Below are 8,019 nucleotides of genomic sequence, written 5' to 3' on the forward strand. Positions count from 1 at the left end.
ATTTGAGAGAGTGAGAGAGAGCAAGCATGAGCAGGGGGAGGGGCAGGGAGAGGGAGAAGCAGACTCACTGCTGAGCAAGAAGTGGCCCACAGGGCTTGATCCCAGGACCCTGAAATCATGACCTGAGCCAAAGGCAGATGCTTTAACCCGCTGAGCCATCCAGGCACCCCAGATATGCTGCTTTTAAGAATGTGGAGCATAGCTCCCCACGTCTTAAGTGTGAGGTATACATAATCACTTCCTTCAAAAAAGAACAACATAGAAACTGGAAAAAAAAGTGGAGAAACCTGACCAACACTATCTCAGCCAGGTGATTAAGGTTAACATCAACAGTGATGTCATGTTGAAAACACTTGATATTCCACACCATTCCTTATGTTCTACATATGAGTGAAATCATGTGATAATTGTCTTTCTCTGCTTGACCTATTTCACCTAGCACAATCCCCTCCAGTTCAAATCCATGTCAGTGTAAATGGTGGGTATTCATCCTTTCTGATGGCTGAGTAATATTCCATTGTATGTATGGACCAAAACTTCTTTATCCATTCATCTGTTGAAGGGCATCTTGGCTCTTTCCACAGTTTGGCTATTGTGGACATTGCTGCTATGAACATTAGGGTGCACGTGCCCCTTGTTTTCACTACGTCTGTATCTTTAGGGTAAACCTAGTAGTGCAATTGCTGGGTCATAGGGTAGCTCTATTTTTAACAACTTGAGGAAACTCCATACTGTTTTCCAGAGTGGCTGTACCAGGACCACAGGGGAAGGGAGGGAAAATTGAATGGGAAGAAATCAGAGAGAGAGACAAACCATGAGACTTTGTACTCCAGGAAGCAAACTGAGGGTTACAAAAGGGAGGGGGTGAGAGGATGGGGTAACTGGGTGATGGGTATTAAGGAGGGCACATGTGGTGATGAGCATTGGGTATTATATGCAACTAATGAATCATTGAACACTACATCAAAAACTAAGGATATACTGTATGGTGACTTACATAACATAACAAAAATTGTTATTAAAATAATTAAAAAATAAATAAATCCTATTAATATCAATAAAACAAAAAGCAAACAAAACAAAACAAAAAAACACTCTCGGCCTGTAGTTATTAAAACCTTACCTAACTCTCACACACACACACACACACACACTCACGCACACACACAGAAAACTCTTGGTATTATGTGATGAAAATGTCCATTTTACCTCAGTTGTCATCTTTCCAAAACCTTAACCTCAATCTAATCATGAGAAAATTATCAAACAAATTCCAGTTGAAGGAGATTCTACTAAGTACCAATGAACCATAGTCTTCAAAACTGACAAGATCATCAAAAACAAGGAAAGTCTGAAACTCACACCAATGAGAAATGTTACAAAGACATGACTACTAAATGTAATGTGATATGTTGAATTTCAGGTCAGAAAAATGACATAAGTAAAAGCTAAGGAAATTTGAATGTAGTCTGGACATTAGTTAGAAGTAATATGTTATATAAGCTATTTACTTGTAACAAATATACCATATTAATGCTAGATGTATAAAGTAGATTAATAATAGATGAAATTGAGTGTGAGATATATGGGAATAATGGGTACTATTTTTTAAGTTTATAGTATTTTTTAAATTTAGTTATATACACATAACAAATGCAACATTTCAAAGTGTACATTACCATGGTTTTTAGCGTGTTCTATGTTGTGTAACAATCATCACTATATAATTCCAGAGCATTTCTATGAAAACAAAATAAACTATGTACTTACTAGCATTTAATCCCATTTTCTCCCTTCCCCATCCCAGTTTATCCCATGGCAGTCACCAAATGACTTTCTCTCTATATACATTTGCAATTCTGGATATTTCATATGAATGGAACCATATAATATCTGGTCTTTTGGGTCTGGCTTCTTTCACTTAGCATAATGCTTTCAAGGTTTATCCATGTTGTAGCTTATAACAGTGCTTCAGTCTTTTATGACTGAATGATACTCCATCATAAAGATACATCACTTTTTGTTTATCCTTCAGTCAGCTGATAAGCATTTAGATTGCTTCCACTCCTTATAAATATTATAAATAAAATAATACTGCTATGAAATTCACATACAAGTTTTTGTGTGGACATATGCTCTCATTTCTTTTGGATACATATCTAGGATTGGAATTGTTGGCTCATATGATAATTCTATGCTTAATTCTTTGAGGAACTGCCCAACTGCTTTAAAAGATGACGTCACCAATTTCCTTCTTACAAGCAATGTGCGCAAGGATTCCACTTTCTCTGCATCCTCACCAGCAATTTTCATTATCTGACTTTTTAATCCTAGTTATCTTACTGAGTGTGAAGTAATCCCTTCACACAATCTCTAGTCAAATCTTGGTCCTAGTTTTTAAAAAAATTCTTGTCTTTTTTTGGTCGAGTTGTAAAAGTTATCTATATATTCCAGATACTAAGACTGTGTCAGACACGTGATTTTGCAAATGTTTTATCCCATTCTATAGAGTTTGTCCCCTCACTTTCTTGATAGTGTTCTTTGACACACAAAATTTTTATTTTGTTGAAGTACAATCTATCTATTTTATCTTTGATTGCTGTGTATTTGGTGTCATATATAAAAAACATTACTTAATCTAAGGTCATGACATTTTTCACACTTCCTTCTAAGAACTTAATAATTTTGGTTTAAATTCAGGTCTTTGATCTATCCTGAGTTATATTTATATATAGTGTGTGGTAGGGGCTCCAAATTTATTCTTGTGCTTATGGATATCCAGTTGTATCAACACCATTCATGAAAAATACTCCCTCCCCCCCCACCCCGCTGAAGTGGCCCACCTTATCAATGAACCACACTGTACTGTTTTGCAATATTTTGCTAGATCTAAAACTGTTCTAAAAGAAATAAAAATGTTATCTAAGAAAAGACCCTTGGGATTTCTAGTGGAATTTTACCTACAAGTCAATTTGGAAAGAATTGACACAGAAATGTTAAGCTTTCCAATTCATGAACATAGAATAACTCTCTATTTACTTAGGTTTTTAATTTCTCCCAGAAATGCTATTTTTTAGTTCTGTATATAGAGATCTAACATTTTTTTTCTGTTTAGTTTGTTTGTTAGCATCATTAAATTGCTTTCAGCATACCATTTGAATTAATTAATGCCACTGAAATTATATCTGGTAACTATTAAATTTACTTAGTTTTAGTAGTTGTTTTGAGGGTTCCTTAATATTTTCTATGTAAACAATCAGATATTCTGCAAATAGAGAGAGTTTCATTTCCTTTTTTCAAGTGATCCTGCTTTTTAAAAATGTTCTCACTTTATTGCAATATCTAAATACTCCAAGACAATGTAGAATAGATTTAATGACAAGTACCATTGACACATTCCTCGTCTGAGAAAGGAAAGTATTCAAAATATAAATAGTTAACATAATTAAATTGTAATTAATCATTGTGAAATTCTGATTTTAGATCCTTAAAGATATATTAAAAATTCAGTTAGAGATTATCAGATAAAACTTCCAATTAAACATAGAAAATATCACTTCAGTTTGGCTAGATAAATTAATGAAGATCTGAGAATTTTTAAGTGAAAATTTCCTTTTATTAAAATATGTATATATAATTCTGTAAGTATAAACAAACAAATGAAACATTACAATTAAAAAAAAGGAAAATTGAATTGTACTTTAAAAAATTTTTTTAAAGATTTTATTTATTTATTTATTTTAGACAGAAAGATCAAGAGAGCACAAGCAGGGGGAGGGGCAGAGGGAAAGGGAGAAGCAGGCTTCCCCCAGAGCAGGGAGTTCAATGTGGGGCTTGATCCCTGGACACTGAGATCATGACCTGAGCCGAGGGCAGACACTTAACTGACTGAGCCACCCAGGCACGCTGAATTGTACTTTTAAATGTGAATATTAATTCCTCACAATCAACTGTATAGGGAATTCTTCCCTAAAATTGCATTAGATTTGATATCATATTATGGTGAAACAGTTTATAAGCTCATAAACTGTATACATGAATTCAATATGGTTTAAGCATACACTTAAAATTTTACTCTAATGGTTAAATATCTTTACAGATATAACATAGGCAAGATACACAAAAAAGTAATACAAAAATAGAAACCTAAAATGTGTAGAGCATGGACTGTTGATCAGTACAACCTCGGTACAAATCTCCCTAGTAAATGTGGGCAATTTACTTTCTCTATGCCTGAATTAGATCATTATAAAATAAAGATAATAACAGTTTTATGTAAAGATAATTATTGCTTTAGTTGTCAAGGAAATGAAGTTATATATATGTACACACCTATATAAAATACTGACAAGGGTAAATGATACATAGTAATTACTATATAAAGGTGTTAATTATTAATATTCTTAAAATATCTACTCACTAATTAATTACTTAATCTCAATAAGGATCAAAGGCATTCACATAATATATTAAATATATTAAATGGCAAGTTCTCATCCACAGTTGCAAAATTTCAAAATGCAGACCACTCTGTATATAATTTTGAATGTTTCTCTCAGCAAAAATCATGTCCATTTCACCTTCATTTCTTCCTATATTCCATAACTATTGTTTTACATCTGCACCTTCATGGTTTTTGATGACTTAAATATATTTTGCTATTCTGTCAATGCAATGTATTCTACTTCTACCAAGAAAAAGCAAGATGCAAAACAATCACAGACAGGGATAACCCTTTAAAAGTTACTTACAACAATCACTCCATGATTTTGGGGATGACTTCCTGGCATAAATTATATCACATTGTATGAGTTCTGTTTTCTTTTTTATATTTGGTAAATATATTACAGCATATTAAACTCCCCAGGTTTATAAGAATATAAAATGTTTCTCTACATATCAGTTATTTATTTTCTTCTGATTGCTTTAAATATTTATATTATTTCAAAACCATCTGGACATGAAAAATTAAGCTATTCAACACTTTGTGATTGTAACTATTGGCACAGAGAATTAATACGAAGGTAACATTCAGCAAGATAGCTGATCTTGACTGTGTACCAGAATGGTGGTTAACCTAGTGAAACAGAACTTGCTCAGGCCATTTTGCCAGTATTTTTCAAACCCCGGGTTGTGACTCTGCATCAGCACAGAGTATCTGATCACAACTCTTACATGAAATAATAGTTACTATATGATTAACTTTGTCTACGTTCTATGGATAGGGAATAGTGTTGAGGGTGAGGATACCTGAGGAAAGTGAATGTTTCCTAAGGGCTTATTTTGCTTGGGGCTATTGGATATGGCTATTGATATTTTAAAAGTAGATATCATTATGATTATACTATACCTTAAAATTTACTCCATTAGCTATATTTCACAGTGTTTCAATAAATATAGATTATATGAGATAACTTAATCTTCACTTACGATGTCAGACAAATGCTTGGGTTCATTTTTTTTTTGTTTATATTAAAAAGGAAAGAGAATTAGATCACCTTATGTTGAGTTCACTATAATTTTTTGGTATCATTTTAATCACAGCATCTAGAACCAATATTACCATGTGTGAAGGATAACTGCAATTATTTGAAGGTTAAGAGGATAGTGAGAAGAATGCCATAGCAATCTTTCTTTAAATATTTTCTACTGTTCTGCAAGACTGAGATTCAGAAATGTCTATCTGATCTTTTTATTACTTTTCTTCATGTAATACAAACTCTATTCTTAATGCCCTAGCATATGAGACAAATATCATCGCTTATCTATCACCCCTGTCCCTAATAGACACAGGCTGGGTCATTCTATGGTCTACAATGTGACCTTTGTGGTCTAATCTCACTGAAGTCTTTTTTTTTTTTCCGGGGAAAAGCAGGAACACAGTCCCCCATTACCACAAATTATGCGGTTGACTTTCTCACATTTGGGGAAATCGCAGTGGTCAGCACATCCAGACTGCAATGGATAAGACTCACCCTGGGAAAACCACCTTCTTGATCATGGTATCTCCCCTGACAGGTGAGTGTCACTGAAGTCTTTTTATGCTAAACACCTATGTCCATGTATTTGCCCAAACTATTCACTCTGGAATATCCTTTCCCCTAGTTTTACTTGATGGTGACTTCTCAGTATACATCTTTGAGAAACTCTTTTAATTTTCATTTAAAATATGATGGCATGTTGAGCATCTGTGCAGTATTTCCACTTGTTAAATAATGACTAGCAAGACGTTTAATTTTCTACAGTTTATTTCTGTGACAGGCGAGTGTAGTAGAAAAAGCATTTCAAAATTAGATAGAAAAATATACTTAAAACCCTTCTAACTCTTTTCAAAATTAGGTAGAAAACTATATTTAAATACTTCTTCCATTTAACTGCCCATACTAATCCTATGTAATTTTGGATAAATTCCTTAATTTCTATGAAAAACATATCCTCTTTAGTAAATGCTAAATTATAAAAGAGCAAATTAGTAAAAATTAAAGTAAAATTTGAAATTGATATAGTTATAATTTTCAAATATATTAATTAAAATATTGCAACACAGTCTCTTATACTAGTCTGAATGTTCACAGAATTTAAATACACTTTTTAAACCAGTTGAAACATAAATGGTTTAATAATAGAAATAAATGGTCAGGGGCACCTGGGTGGCTCAGTCGTTGGGCGTCTGCCTTTGGCTTAGGGTGTGATCCCAGAGTCCTGGGATCAAGCCCCACATCAGGCTCATCCGCTGGGAGCCTGCTTCTTTCTCTCCCACTCCCCCTGCCTGTGTTCCCTCTCTCGCTGGCTGTCACTCTCTCTGTTAAATAAATTAATTTAANCGGGCTTAGGGTGTGATCCCAGAGTCCTGGGATCAAGCCCCACATCAGGCTCATCCGCTGGGAGCCTGCTTCTTTCTCTCCCACTCCCCCTGCCTGTGTTCCCTCTCTCGCTGGCTGTCACTCTCTCTGTTAAATAAATTAATTTAAAAAAAGAAATAAATGATCAAATTGATACCACAGAAATTGATTTTAATAATTAATAGTTGTGGCCAACACATAATTTTTAATTTAAACTATTAGGAATTTGATTCCAGTGATAAAAAGGTCTGTACTTGCTTGTACCTTTTGAAGTAAAGGATATTTAGTTTTTTACTTATTTATTTCAAAGTAAATTAACATTTCACATTATTAAATAGTCATATCTTGTTCTATATATTATTTATGAGAACTTAACTCAATACTCTGTAAAATAATTATGACTTCACTGAAATACTATGCATGAACACCTATTATTTTTCTATGCATTTAAGAAAAACTACACTACTTTTTGTAAATGTGTTAACTCAAACCTCCAGTTGCAATTTGGGGCCTGCTGGTCAGTTCTTAAACTACCAGCATACATACAGTGAAAAACATCCGAAATACCATAATGTAGTCAGTAAATTCAATTTGTATTTAATTCATGCACAGCATATTTCTAGAATGTGGGTTCTAATTAGAAGAAATACAGATAATGAGTACTTTGTGATTATTGATTATGAAGGCATTTAGTTAAATGTGGTCCATGAAGTGCTCATTCACATTGTATACAACAGTTCAAAGAAAGGTAATTTAGAGTCAAGAGCATAATTTATTTTTGTCACCAGTGTTTTAACTCCTTCAAACTAAATTAAAATAACTCTCTTTTAGAAAAGATTTTGTATTTTAAGAACTCCCTTTGAACAATCTAACAACAATTAGGAAAAATATTTCTTGGAAACCATCCAAAGTATTTGTCCTTATAGTTTGTTGATGTAAGTGCCAAGAGAAATATTCTTTATTCTCTATTTATATCCTAGTGGATACCTGATTGTATTGTCTGCCAAATATTCCTGCCAAATTGCAATCTTGAGAGGTTCAAGGATGCTAATTATTTGTATGTGTTTTTCTTTATAATAGAAGCTATAATTTTGTATTCAGTTGAATAGCTAAGAAATAAGACTCAAACCAACCTATATAATTACGATTCACACATATACACAATCTTATTACTAAA

At 33.2% G+C, this 8,019-nt stretch overlaps 1 non-coding gene across 1 annotated transcript; it reads right to left on the reverse strand.

Moving 5' to 3' along the window:
• Positions 1 to 5,862: 5,862 nt before the first annotated feature.
• On the reverse strand, positions 5,863 to 6,026 carry LOC117795537. Its single transcript, XR_004619598.1, has one exon. It is a non-coding gene; the product is annotated as a U1 spliceosomal RNA (small nuclear RNA).
• Positions 6,027 to 8,019: the final 1,993 nt, after the last annotated feature.

Source organism: Ailuropoda melanoleuca, chromosome 1, assembly GCF_002007445.2.
Source record: "Ailuropoda melanoleuca isolate Jingjing chromosome 1, ASM200744v2, whole genome shotgun sequence".
In the NCBI taxonomy this organism is placed as follows: Eukaryota; Metazoa; Chordata; class Mammalia; order Carnivora; family Ursidae; genus Ailuropoda; species Ailuropoda melanoleuca.